Here is a 14,106-nt window from a genome sequence, read left to right as displayed (position 1 = left end):
AAGGCTCTTTGTCTGTCTATGACTACAACAAGTTGTTCCAGAAGCTCGCCCGTTTTGCCAAGCAGGATGTTCCTGATGAGAAGAGTATGATCTATCAGTTCAGGGGTGGTCTTCGTGAGGAAATTCAGCTCGCTCTTGTCCTCTTTGAGCCGTTGAGATACGATGAGTTCTACAACATGGCACTGAAGCAAGAGGCTGCTCAGATGAGGTGTGATGCTTCCAGGAAGCGTGCCAGAGATGTTACTCCGTCTTCCTCTACTCAAGTGGTCAAGCAGCAGAAGTATTGGCTTCCTCCTCCTCCGTTCCGCCAGCCGTATCAGCAGAAGAGCAAAGGTGGCAGTGGTTTCTCCCACCCACCCAACCCAGGCTTTCAGAACAAGGCTTCGTCTCAAGCTCCAAGATCGGGTGCTCCGTATCACCGTCCGCTTTCAGAGGTCACGTGCAACAAGTGCCAACAGAAGGGTCACTATGCCAACAAGTGTACCAACCAGAGGCGTCTTCCTCCTCCTCCTCCTGTCAGATCGGCAAGTACAGCGGTGGTCAAGCATAACCCCAAGTCCGCCAAGGTCAACTTGATGAATGCAGCTCAGGCAGAGGACTCGTCAGATGTGATCATGGGTAACCTTCCTGTTAATGATATTCCTGCAAATGTTCTTTTTGACATGGGTGCATCGCATTGTTTCATCTCGAGACCATTTTCATCTAAGCATGGGTTGCCTTCACAAATTTTGCCTAGTCCTTTAGCAGTTGTCTCTCCCGGTAAGCGCATGCAGGCTAACTCCATCGTTCCGGATGTTTCTATCACTCTGGGTGACTACAAGTTCTTGGCTTCTCCTACGGTTCTTGGCAACTCGGATATCGATCTTATTCTCGGGATGGACTGGCTCTCTAAGCATAGAGCTCAGCTTGATTGTGCAGCCAGGCAGATTCAACTGACTCATTCGTCTGAGGATGTTATTGTCTTTGCCGCTCGGGATAATACCATCCGGTTGTTTTCTCTCAATGAGAAGGGTGAATTGGATGCTATCTCTCAAATTCCTGTCGTTTGCGAATATCAAGACGTCTTTCCAGAAGAGCTTCCAGGGATGCCTCCGCACCGGCCAGTTGAATTTGTTATTGAACTTGAGCCCGGTACGGAACCTGTGTGCAAACATCCTTACAAGCTCGGCCCCGAAGAGTTGAAGGAGTTGAAGAAACAACTCGATGAGCAAGAAAGATTGGGTCTCATCCGGCCTAGTACTTCTCCGTGGGGTTGTGGTGTTCTTTTTGTGAAGAAGAAGGATGGATCGAGTCGACTTTGTGTTGATTACCGTCCAGTAAACAAGAAGACCATCAAGAACAAATACCCACTTCCCAACATCAATGAGCTGTTCGAACAACTCAAGGGTGCTCAAGTATTCTCCAAGCTTGATCTCCGTATGGGTTATCATCAGATTCGTATTCGTGAGCAAGATATTCCCAAGACGGCGTTCAGGACAAGTTTTGGTTCATATGAATACACCGTCATGTCTTTTGGCCTCGCCAACGCTCCTCCGACGTTCTCTCGTATGATGAACTTCATCTTCAATCCCTACACCAATGAATTCGTTTTGGTCTATCTCGACGACATTCTGGTTTTCTCGAAGAACAAGGAAGATCATGCCAAGCACTTGCGTTTGGTTCTTGACAAGCTCAGAGAACATCAGTTCTACGCCAAGTTCTCCAAGTGTGAATTTTGGCTCGATGAAGTTCTTTATCTTGGTCATATCATCTCTGCCAAGGGCATTTCCGTGAATCCTGAGAAGGTGTCCGCAATTGTGAATTCGGAACCCCCTCAGAACGTGAAGCAACTCCGCAGTTTTCTCGGTCTCGCAAGCTATTGCAGAAGATTCGTTGAAAACTTTTCTAAGATCGCCAAGCCTCTCTCAAATCTTCTTCAGAAGCACGTCAAGTACGTTTGGTCTCCGGAATGTGATATTGCTTTCAACACTTTGAAAGAGAAATTGATCACTGCTCCAGTTCTGACTCCGCCTGATGAAACCAAGCTGTACGAGGTCTTTTGTGATGCCTCTCTCCAAGGTCTCGGTGCTGTATTGATGCAAGAGAAGAAAGTTGTTGCTTATACCTCTCGCCAGTTGAAACCTAATGAGAAGAACTACCCCACTCATGATCTCGAGTTGGCGGCAGTTGTGCATGCTTTGTTGACTTGGAGACATCTTCTATTGGGAAGAAAAGTGGATATTTTCACTGATCACAAGAGTCTCAAGTACATCTTCACTCAGCCTAATCTCAACCTCAGGCAGACTCGTTGGGTCGAAATGATTCAAGAGTACAATCCGAGTATCGAGTATACTCCAGGCAAGGCTAATGTGATTGCTGACGCTTTGAGCAGAAAAGCATATTGCAACAGTCTGATTCTCAAGCCTTATCAACCCGAGCTTTGTGAAGCTTTCCGCAAACTTAATCTGCAAGTTGTTCCTCAAGGTTTCCTCGCCAACCTTCAAGTCTCTCCTACCTTAGAAGACCAGATTCGCCAAGCCCAACTTCTTGATGCTATGGTGAAGAAGGTGAAGATTGGTATTGCAAAGAGTCAGTCCAAGTACAAGTGCTACCGACTTGATGACAAGGACGCTCTCTTCTTCGAGGATCGAATTGTTGTGCCCAAAGGTGAACTCCGTAAGGTGATCATGAACGAGGCTCACAACTCTCTCCTCTCCATCCACCCTGGTAGTACGAAGATGTATCAGGACCTCAAGCAAACTTATTGGTGGACTCGAATGAAGCGTGAAATCGCTCAATTTGTGAACGAGTGTGATGTCTGCAGAAGAGTGAAGGCAGAACACCAAAGGCCAGCTGGTCTCCTCCAACCTCTTGCCATTACAGAATGGAAGTTTGACCACATTGAAATGGACTTCGTGACTGGGTTTCCAAAGTCCAAGCGTGGCAATGATGCTATATTTGTTGTAATAGACAAGCTCACCAAAGTGGCTCATTTTCTGCCTATCAAAGAGTCGATCACTGCAGCTCAATTGGCGGAACTCTATACCTCTCGCATTGTCTCTCTGCACGGTATTCCTCAAGTGATATCTTCAGACCGTGGCAGCATCTTTACCTCCAAGTTTTGGGATTCTTTTCAGAAGGCCATGGGCACCAACATCCGCTTCAGCACAGCTTTCCATCCTCAAACAAGCGGTCAAGTCGAGCGTGTCAACCAAATTCTTGAAGATATGCTCAGGGCTTGTGTGATCTCCTTCGGCATGAAGTGGGAGGATTGTCTTCCTTATGCTGAATTCTCATACAACAACAGCTTTCAAGCAAGTTCGGGCAAGGCCCCCTTTGAAATTCTGTATGGCAGGAAGTGCCGTACCCCTCTCAACTGGTCTGAAACCGGTGAACGTCAGCTGCTGGGTAATGACTTAATCACAGAAGCAGAAGAGATGTGCAAAGTCATTCGTGATAACCTCAAAGCAGCCCAGTCCCGCCAGAAGAGCTACTATGATAGTAAGCATCGTGATCTGGTTTTCGAGATCGGAGATCATGTTTACCTCCGCGTCTCTCCCATGAAAGGTACTCGTCGCTTCGGTATCAAAGGGAAGCTTGCCCCTAGATACGTGGGACCTTTCAAGATTGTCAGCAAGAGAGGCGACCTCGCCTATCAACTCGAGCTTCCTTCAAACTTTGCAAATGTTCATGATGTGTTCCATGTCTCTCAGCTTCGAAAGTGCTTCAAGACTCCTGACCGCACCGTCAACTTCGAGGACATTGAGCTCCAAGAAGATCTCTCCTATCGTGAGCACCCAGTTGCTATTCTCGAAGAGACTGAACGCAAGACTCGCAACAAGTCAATCAAATTTCTCAAAGTCAAGTGGTCACACCATTCCGACCGTGAAGCTACCTGGGAACGCGAGGATCACCTCCATTCTGAGTACCCGGAGTTCTTTCAGTCCTAGATCTCGGGACGAGATCTTTTCGTAGTGGTGGAGTGTTGTAACGCCCCAGATATACTTTCCATATTTGTATCCAACTCTTGCCGTCCCTGGCGCTAAGTTATATTTATTTCTCAGGTTTGGGTCTTTGTCTCCGTGTGTTGTTTTCTTTTTTGGGCATCTCTTATCATGTCACCACGTGCATTGCATTTGCATACATGTTCATCTCATGCATTCGAGCATTTTCCCCGTTGTCCGTTTTGCATTCCGGCGTTTCGTTCTCCTCCGGTGGTCATTTCTACCTTTCTTTCTTGTGTGGGGTTTAAACATTTCCGGATTGGACCGAGTCTTGCCAAGCGGCCTTGGTTTACTACCGGTAGACCGCCTGTCAAGTTTCGGGTCATTTGGACTTCGTTTGATACTCCAACGGTTAACCGAGGGACCGAAAAGGCCTCGTGTGTGTTGCAGCCCAACACCCCCCAAATTTGGCCCAAAACCCACCAAACTCTGCTCCATGTCCTAGAGCGTTCGATCACGATCGTGTGGGCGAAAACCGCACCTCATTTGGACTCTCCTAGCTCCCTCTATGCCTATATATACACCCCTCCGTTTTCGGATCTCTCCCTCTCCCCGAAACCCTAAAAAAAACAGATCTCCTTCCTCCGCCGCCGACGGACGTGTCCGGCCCGCGCCGGACAGCGTCCGCTCCACCCAGCCGCCCGCCTCAACCAACGCCGCCGCGCCACGTGTCCCGGACGGGCGCCCACATCGCCGCGGTCGCGCCGGCCCGCCCGAGCCCGCGGGGAGCCCGCCTCCTCGTCCGACCGGGCCACTCCCCTCCGCCGCGCCCCGCTTCTTCTCCCTCGTCGCCGGGCCACCGCCGCCTGCGTCGCCGGCGCCCCACCGCCGCCGCGCTCCGGTCGCCGCCCCCCGACCGGCTGCCGCCTCCTCGCCGCGTCTCCGGCCAGATCCGGCCGCGGGAGTGCCGGATCCGGCGACCCCGACCTCCCCGGCCTCTTCCCCGAGCTCCGGCGAGCTCCTGGGCCTCTCCGGCGCAACTCCGGCGAGCAGCTACAGTGTTTCCGGCGAACTCCGTAAACCGCGCCAGATCTGAGATCTAATCCTCTAGGTTGACTTTTCATCCCCGTAACCCTAATTTTTATGTGATGTTTGACTGCTCGTATCTCCGCAACCGTAGATCCGTTTTAGGCGTATGATATATCAGAATCTTCGGCTCGACATGTACATCATTTCATTCCATTGCATCGTTTGCATTTGGGGTCATCTTGATACCCAAAATGCTGCTAGAAGGAGGCTTCGTGAGTTAAATTGCAGAACCGTTAGTTCATCATGCACTTTTGTCATTTTTGCTATGTTTAATCCGTGCATGATATGCCTGTGCCCCTTTGGGATGTATTGTGAAGCATTTTGTCTTCTTTCCAGAGGTGCCACCCATGCATTTTTAGGATGTGTGTGTTGTCTTGTGCAAGCTTGCGAAGAGAGGTACCTGAGATTGCAGATTTCAGGGACTTAGTGATTTTCGCTAAGTCTGGGATATTTTAGTTCATGATGCGATATGTCCAGCTTGTTTCCTAGTGATCCGTGCCTCTTTTGAGGATGATCAGTAAGGGAGTTTTGATATTTATGTCATGCTCTATCCATCCATGTCTTTGTTGGCATTTGTGGAGTGCTCTAGGTTGACTCATTCGAGCTCAACTTTTGCTTCGTTGTTAATCTGGGCAGATCGTCAACTTGTTTGCGATTTCGCCGATGCTACCGTTAGTGTTCCATGCATGCTATGCCTTCGTTCTTGCCATGTGTAGCTAGCACTTTGTGCCTTCTTGCTGGTTATATGCTTTCCTTGCCATGACTTGCACCGTAGTGAGTGCATCGAGCTCGTTTACATGCCTTCGTGAGTTAAATTTCAGCATGTCTCAGTTTTCACTAAGTCTGAAAACTGATTGTGTTCGAGCGATGTTCGTGAGCTCGGTAGAGTATTTTGTGAACCCTTTTGGCCCCAGGTCACTTTGGGTGTTTTATTAAGCTTGTTGAGTAGCTCCATGCCATATTCTTACTTGTCATGTTCAGGTTTTCTATCATGTTGTTTTGCTGCTCCGAAGAGAGCATCGTGATCTGAAATTTCAGACTAGTGTTAATTTCACCAAGTCTGAGATCTGTTTTGCATTTGCGTTCTAGCCATGCTTGTTTGAACCTCTTATTGGATGAATTTGACTATGGCTCAGTGCTAGTGTTTTGTCAACCATCTTGTGTACATCACTTCCATGTATTTTGTTTTCATGTTTGGTGGCTGTAGCATGTTCATTTCGTTGCATTTAGTTGCCTACTTGCTGTAAATCGCAGACCGGTGTCATATCTTAAAACGCTTGCCATTTCTAAACCGTAGCTCCGATTCCTATGATCTTTATATCGTTTTCAAGCGATTTCATCCCCTCTATCCAGTGGCACACTTGGTTTCCCAAGTTGATGCCAGGTTCATGCATTTCCTGTCATATCTTGCATATTGCATCCCGCATCGCATCCCACATAGCATGTCGTCATTTCATCATATTGCTTGGACTTGCCCGTGGTTGATTGTATCCTTGTTGCTTGTTTGTCTTGTTGGGTAGAGCCGGGAGACGAGTTCGCTACCGAGGAGACCGTTGAGTTTGCTTGTGAGGATCCAGTCAACTCTGACAACTGTGCAGGCAAGATGATCATACCCTCGAAATCACTACTATCTTTGCTATGCTAGTTTGCTCGCTCTTTTGCTTTGCCACTGCTGCGATGCCTACCTTTTGCCTGTCAGCCTCCCAATTGCCATGTTGAACCCCTAACCCACCATTGTCCTAGCAAACCGTTGATTGGCTATGTTACCGCTTTGCTCAGCCCTTCTTATAGCGTTGTTAGTTGCAGGTGAAGATTGGAGCCGTTCCTCGTGGGAACATTTATTTACTTGTTGGGATATCATTATATTGCTATGTTATCTTAATGCATCTATACACTTGGTAAAGGGTGGAAGGCTCGGCCTCTCGCCTAGTGTTTTGTTCCACTCTTGCCGCCCCTAGTTTCCGTCATATCGGTGTTATGTTCCCGGATTGTGCGTCCCTTACGCGGTTGGGTTATAATGGGAACCCCTTGATAGTTCGCCTTGATTAAAGCTTTTCCAGCAATACCCAACATTGGTTTTACCATTTGCCACCTAGCCTCTTTTTCCCTTGGGTTTCCGGAGCCCGAGGGTCATCTTATTTTACCCCCCCGGGCCAGTGCTCCTTTGAGTGTTGGTCCACCTGTCAGCTACCGGTGGCTACCAGGGGCAACTCTGGGCTGGCCTACCCGTACCTAAGACAATCTGAGTGTGCCCTGAGAAAGAGATATGTGCAGCTCCTATCGGGATTTGTCGGCACATTCGGGCGGTGTTGCTGGACTTGTTTTAACCTGTCGAAGTGTCTTGAGTTACCGAGATACCGAGTCTGATCGGAACGTCTTGGGAGGAGGTCTATTCCTTCGTTGACCGTGAGAGCTTGTCATGGGCTAAGTTGGGACTCCCCTGCAGGGATTGAACTTTCGAAAGCCGTGCCCGCGGTTATGGGCAGATGGGAATTTGTTAATGTCCGGTTGTAGATTACTTGAACTAAACTTAATTAAAATGAATCAACCGTGCGTGTTACCGTGATGGCCCCCCTTCTCGGCGGAGTCCAGGAGGTGGACACGGTGTTGGAGTTATGCTTGCGCAGGATGTTCCTTTTAGCTTCTCGCTCGTGCTTCGCCTTCTCTTCTCGCTCTCTTTTGCGTATAAGTTAGCCACCATATATGCTAGTCGCTTGCTGCAGCTCCACATATATTTGCCTTATCCATTCCCATGAGCTTAAATAGTTTTGATCGCGTGGGTGTGAGATTGCTGAGTCCCTGTGGCTCACAGATACTACAACTCCAGATGCAGGTCCAGGTGATTCCGCTCCAGTTGACGATTACGAGCTCAAGTGGGAGTTCGACGAGGACTCTCAGCGATACTACGTGTCCTTTCCAGATGATCAGTAGTGGTGCCTGGTTGGGGTTATCGATTCAGGACCTTGTCGCATGTTGGGTTCTTTTCCATTTTGGCGCCGTAGTCGGGCCATGAGTGTTTGTTTGATGGATGTTATTTGTGTACTCTGATGTGACGTGGCGAGTGTAAGCCAACTATGTTTCTCCCCCTTTTATTATATCTTACATGGGATGTTGTAATGATTGCCCAACTTGCGACATTGCTTTCAGTGCGGTTATGCCTCTAAGTCGTGCCTCGACACGTGGGAGCTATAGCCGCATCGAGGGCGTTACACTATGTCTTCGAGTGAAGACTATGAGAGCAAATCTTGTCCAGAGTCGGACAAGTCAGCTTTGCTTGTAGCCCAAGTAAAGTTGCCGTGTGAGTTTGAAATCTGACCGTTGGAACACGTGTCAGTTCCTTAGTGGCCCAGGGTCATTTTGGACAAATCAGGTCGGGTTGCCAAGTGGCTATAAATAGCCCACCCCCTACAACCATAAACGGTTGGCTGCTCAGATTTAGTGCACGGCTTTTGTCGTTTGAGAGCAACCCACCTCGAAGCCATTGAGAGAGAGAATTCCTTGCGAGGAAAAAGCCCTAACCACCCAGAGCCAGAGAGAATTGGGCATCACCTAAGTCTTCTTGTCTGAGTGATCTGAAGACTTATTACACTTGAGGACTGTGCATCCTCCAGCCGGTTAGGCGTCGTGTTCTGAGCATCCAAGAGACATTGTGGATTGCCGGTGAACGAAGTCTGTGAAGGTTTGGGAGTCTACCTTGAAGACTTAACAGAGTGATTGGGCGAGGTCTGTGTGACCTTAGCTCAAGGGGAATATGGTGAGGACTGGGTGTCCTGAGCTACGTGTTCAGGACTGGGTGTCCGGGACTGTGTGTCCTTTGGTTTAAATACCTAGCCGCCCTAACCAGACATACAGTTGTCACAGCAACTGGAAATGGTCCAACAAATCATTGTCTTCAACGAGTCACTGGTTTCATCTTCACTTCCTTTCACTTACTGTTACTCATTGTGAAGTCATTGCATGCTCGCTCTATCTTTTGTCTTCACAACGTGACTGTATAATCTGTTTGGCTTCATAATATCTTCCTACCTGATCCTTATTACACTACAGCTATTTGTCATTGTGCTTTCACTCTATTGAATACTTGACGATGGCTTGCTTAGTGTAGTCTACCTTCCGCTGCATAGTAATAGGCATATCTCTACTGTTTGTCTTCATAACTTCCACGTTTTGAAGACTTTCATAAAAATCGCCTATTCACCCCCCCCTCTAGTCGATATAACGCACTTTCAATTGGTATCAGAGCAAGGTGCTCCCTTGATCTGTGTGATTCGGTTTAACCACCTGGAGTTTTAGCTATGTCGACTGCAGGGATATTTAAAGTCTCCGCCGCGTGCCCCGTCTTTGATGGAACTGAATATCCCTACTGGAAGAATAAGATGCGCATGCATCTTGAAGCCATTGACGTCGACCTATGGTATGTCGTCAAGAACGGCGTTCCCAAGGCTGGAGAAGGTGTCACTGCTGCTAATGTCAAGAAATTCGTTCAACTGGACTCTACTGCCAAGAATATCATCTGTGGTCATCTGACCAAAGGATAGTATGGCTGTGTGAGTGCTTTGAAGACATCCAAGCTGGTCTGGGACTGGCTCTCCAAGGTCAATGAAGGCATCTCAACTCAGAGAGATCAGAGAATAAATGTTCTTCGCAACCTCTTCAACCACTTGAAGCGAAATGACAATGAGAATGTCCAGCACACATTTGATCGACTCACTGACATCACAAATGAGCTTCAAGCCCTCGGCACCACTGAGATCACCAAACATGAAGTCGTCAAGACGCTGCTGAGATCACTTGATAGTTCATTTGACATCCTAGCCCTGATGATTCAAGAACGTCCTGATTTCAAGACACTCGATCCGTCTGACATACTTGAGAGGCTCAACACACATGAGTTTCAGCTTTCTGAGAAAAGAGATATCTACGGTCCAAACTATGGGCGAACTCATGCCTTGAAGGCAAAAGCTGTTTCCTCATGTGAAGAAGAATCTGATAGCAGTTCTGATAATCCTGAAGACATTGTAAGGGAACTTGCAATGCTAGTGAAGAAGTTCCAAAAATTCACCAAGAAGAAAGGCTTCAGAAAGTCTTCACGATCAAGCTCAAGGAATGATGACGCTTCTGCTCATGACTACAAGAAGAAAACATGCCACAAGTGCAAGAAAACTGGACACTTCATCTCTGAGTGTCCACAGTGGGACAATGAGAATAGAAAGAAGAAGAAGAGCAAGGAATATGACTCTGACGACAAGAAGAAGTAGAAATACTCAAAGTCTTCTTCCAAGTCTTCCTCAAAGTTTTCATCACACAAGAAGAGCTCATCTGGCAAGGCACGTGCGTTTGTTGGCAAGGAAATGGATTCAGAGGAGGAGTCCACTTTTGAGGAGGCAGAGGTGGAGTCTGAGGAGGAGTCTGATTCTGGCATTGCAAGTCTAGCTACAGCATACGTCGCCAAGTCCATCTTCAACACTGAAGACAATGACTTCATCACCGACACCGATGCAAATGACAAGGACTACTCCACTCATATCTACTGCTTCATGGCACGCGGTGCCAAGGTAAACAAACACACTACTCACTATCAAACATCTAGTGACGATGACTCTGATTGTGATTCAAAACCCAGTTACAAAACGCTTGCTAAAATTGCAACTGAACAACAGAAAGCCATGAAACATATTCAAAAACTGTTAGACAGAAGCGATGATCTATTGGGTGCTGAAATGACTCGATCTGAATCCTTAATTGAAGACATAAAAAATCTTCATGTTAAGTATCAGGAACTTGAAGATCGTCATGATACTCTCTCAACAACTCATGAAAAGCTTTCCTATGATTATCTTCAAAGGAAGCAAGATCTTGAGAAATTGAGAGCGGCTCATGAAGATCTTCAAAAGGAAAACGAGTCACTTCGCGCCGAACAGATCAGTTCCACTCAGGAAGGATTTGAACCACCATGTCTTAAATGCATTGAGCGTGACAATGCTACTTCTGTTGCTGAATGTTCCACTGCTACTGTTGTTGCAATATCTTCAACTGTTGAAGTGGTAACTAACCCCTCTACTGAGGATACCACTGCTATTGCTGATGAGAATGCTAGATTGAAGACATTGCTTGAAACAGGGATGTACAAAAGTCTCAAAGGACATCAGACATTATGTGATGTCCTCAAGAAGCAGATTCTGAACCGAAACCCTAGCAAAGAGGGTGTTGGGTTCGTTAGGAAAATGAATGCAGATGGCTCTTACTGGAAACCTGAGCAGTACCCCAAAACCATGTGGGTTGCTGCAAAGGAACCTTCAGCAGATCCATCCAATTTATCTGGCTTCACTTGTGCTAACCCCATTATCATTGATAAATCCTTTGATGCAAACTATGTACTATTTAAGAATCAGAATGGTGAAGTGTTTGCCAGGTACATTGGTACTAACTATAGGAATGGACTGGAAACATGTCTGGAAAATCTTCCTATGAATGTCTTCATGACACCTCACATGAAGAAAACAAACCTCAGACCAAAGGTTTCATACGGTCCAAAGGCTTCATACAGACAGAGGACTCACCTGAGTCGCACTAACGCAAATGTTTTGCAGGGAAACCACACTCAGTCATATGAATTTGAGAACGGTTCATCAAACCTCCATGGTCATATGACCAAGAACTATTCTGCCTATTCTTATGAGTACTATTGTCCGCCTGCTAGACTGTTTGCTAGGGCTCCAAAGCCAAAATTCTCAGATGCTGCACTTAGACTTATTGCTTCTAAGCCACCCTTAAAGATGTGGGTGGCTAAGAAAGCTTAACTCTCTTTTGCAGGGAAAGGTCTCTACTAGAAAACCAAAATCTCTTGACGCTATTGCTGGAGACCTTAAACATCTTGTAGGGCGCAAGATAAAATGCCCGAATGGCATCATTACGTACTTTGTTCCTGAATCGCATGGTACTCTCCCTATTAGTCCTAATCTGGATCTAAGTTTTCATAACCCACTGGTTCGTCAAATGTGTTTGCTTCACAATGCTCTTGGTGAAGCCTATCCCCCTAACTGCATTATAGGGTACGACACCAGCGTCTTCAGAATGGATTATTGACAGTGGGTGTACAAATCACATGACTGGCAAAAGAAGTCTTCTTATGGACTCAACCTTACGTCCATCCGACAAGAGCCACATCACATTTGCTGACACTAGTAAAAGTAAGGTATTGGGTCTAGGTAGAGTTGCAATCTCAAGGGTTCAACACATGGATAAAGTCATGCTTGTTGAATCCCTTGGCTTCAACTTGATGTCTGTCTCAATGCTTTGCAATTTGAACATGATCGTAATGTTTGGAAAATATCGTTGCCTTGTACTAATGGAATCTGACAAGTCTCTAGTGTTTGAAGGGTATCGAAAAGATGATTTGTACGTGGTAGATTTCTCAACAGGGCCACAGCTTGCAGTATGTCTTCTAGCAAAGGCTTCAGAATGCTGGCTTTGACATCGGAGGCTTGGGCATGCTGGCATGAGGAATCTCCACACCCTTGCGAAGAAGAAGCATGTCATAGGCATCGAAGGCGTCAAGTTCAAGAAAGATCACTTATGCGGTGCCTGTGAAGCAGGGAAGATGGCGAGGGCCAAACATCCCTCGAAGACAATCATGACCACTACTCGACCCTTCGAACTGCTTCACATGGATCTTTTTGGTCCCACTCACTACTCAACTTTTACCACTACTGCTTGCTTATATGGCTTCGTCATTGTTGATGATTACTCTAGATATACTTGGGTGCATATAATCCTTTACAAGACTGAAGTGCAGGATGTCTTCAGACGCTTCGCCAATCGAGCAATGAACAACTATGGCGCCAAGATAAAGCACATCAGAAGTGACAATGGCACTGAATTCAAGAACACTGGACTTGATGCATATCTTGATACCTTGGGCATCACACATGAATTCTCAGCCCCGTACACGCCATAGCAGAATGGCGTCATCGAACGCAAGAATAGAACACTCATTGAGATGGCCAGAACGATGCTAGATGAATACAAGACTCCAAGAAAATTCTGGCATGAAGCCATTGACACTGCATGCCATACAATCAATCGTGTTTATCTTCACAAGCTTCTGAACAAGACATCTTATGAACTCCTAACTGGCAAGAAGCCAAATGTCAGTTACTTCAGAGTATTTGGCGCAAGGTGCTGGATTAAGGACCCACATCACACCTCAAAGTTTGCACCTAAAGCACATGAGGGTTTTATGCTTGGATATGGAAAGGATTCGCACTCCTACAGAGTCTTCAATCTCTTTCATTACAAAGTGGTTGAAATAGTGGATGTGCGGTTCGATGAGACCAACGGTTCACAAAGAGAGCTACTGCCAAATGTGCTAGATGAAGTTCCATCTAGTGAATCAATCAAGCTAATGGGAAGTGGAGAGATTATACCTTCTGAAGCTCATCCTGAAGAAGAACTTATCATCTCAGCACCTGATCCACATAAAGACAATGCTCAGCCTGAAGACATTCCTCTCAACAATAACACAGATCAGCAAGAGCAAAGTCTTCGCCCTGTACATCCTCGTGTTGCGAATGAAGTGTAGATTGAGAGAATAATTGACAGCATCAATGCACCAGGTCCACTCACTCATTCAAGGGCAACTCAGCTAGCGAATTTCTGTGGGCACTTCGCATTCGTCTCAATAGCAGAACCCAAGAAAGTTGAAGAAGCCTTCATGGAACCTGAATGGATTCAAGCTATGCAAGAAGAGCTTCAATAGTTTGAGCTGAATAATGTATGGGAACTGGTTAAGCGTCCTGATCCACGGAAGCACAATATAATAGGCATCAAATGGATATACCGCAACAAGCAAGATGAGCATGGTCAAGTTATCAGAAACAAAGCTCGTCTCGTTGCTCAAGGATATACTCAAGTGGAAGGCATTGACTTCGATGAGACATTTGCTCCTGTGGCTAGACTTGAAGCCATACGCATACTGCTGGCCTATGCAAATCATTATAACATACTTCTATCAAATGGATGTGAAGAGTGCCTTTCTCAATGGCAAGATTGAAGAAGAAGTGTATGTTGCACAACCGCCTGGCTTTGAAAATCC

This window comes from Triticum dicoccoides, chromosome 1A (genome assembly GCF_002162155.2).
Source record: "Triticum dicoccoides isolate Atlit2015 ecotype Zavitan chromosome 1A, WEW_v2.0, whole genome shotgun sequence".
Lineage (NCBI taxonomy): Eukaryota > Viridiplantae > Streptophyta > Magnoliopsida > Poales > Poaceae > Triticum > Triticum dicoccoides.
The sequence above is the reverse complement of the archived record's forward strand: the minus strand, read 5'-3'. Positions refer to the sequence as shown.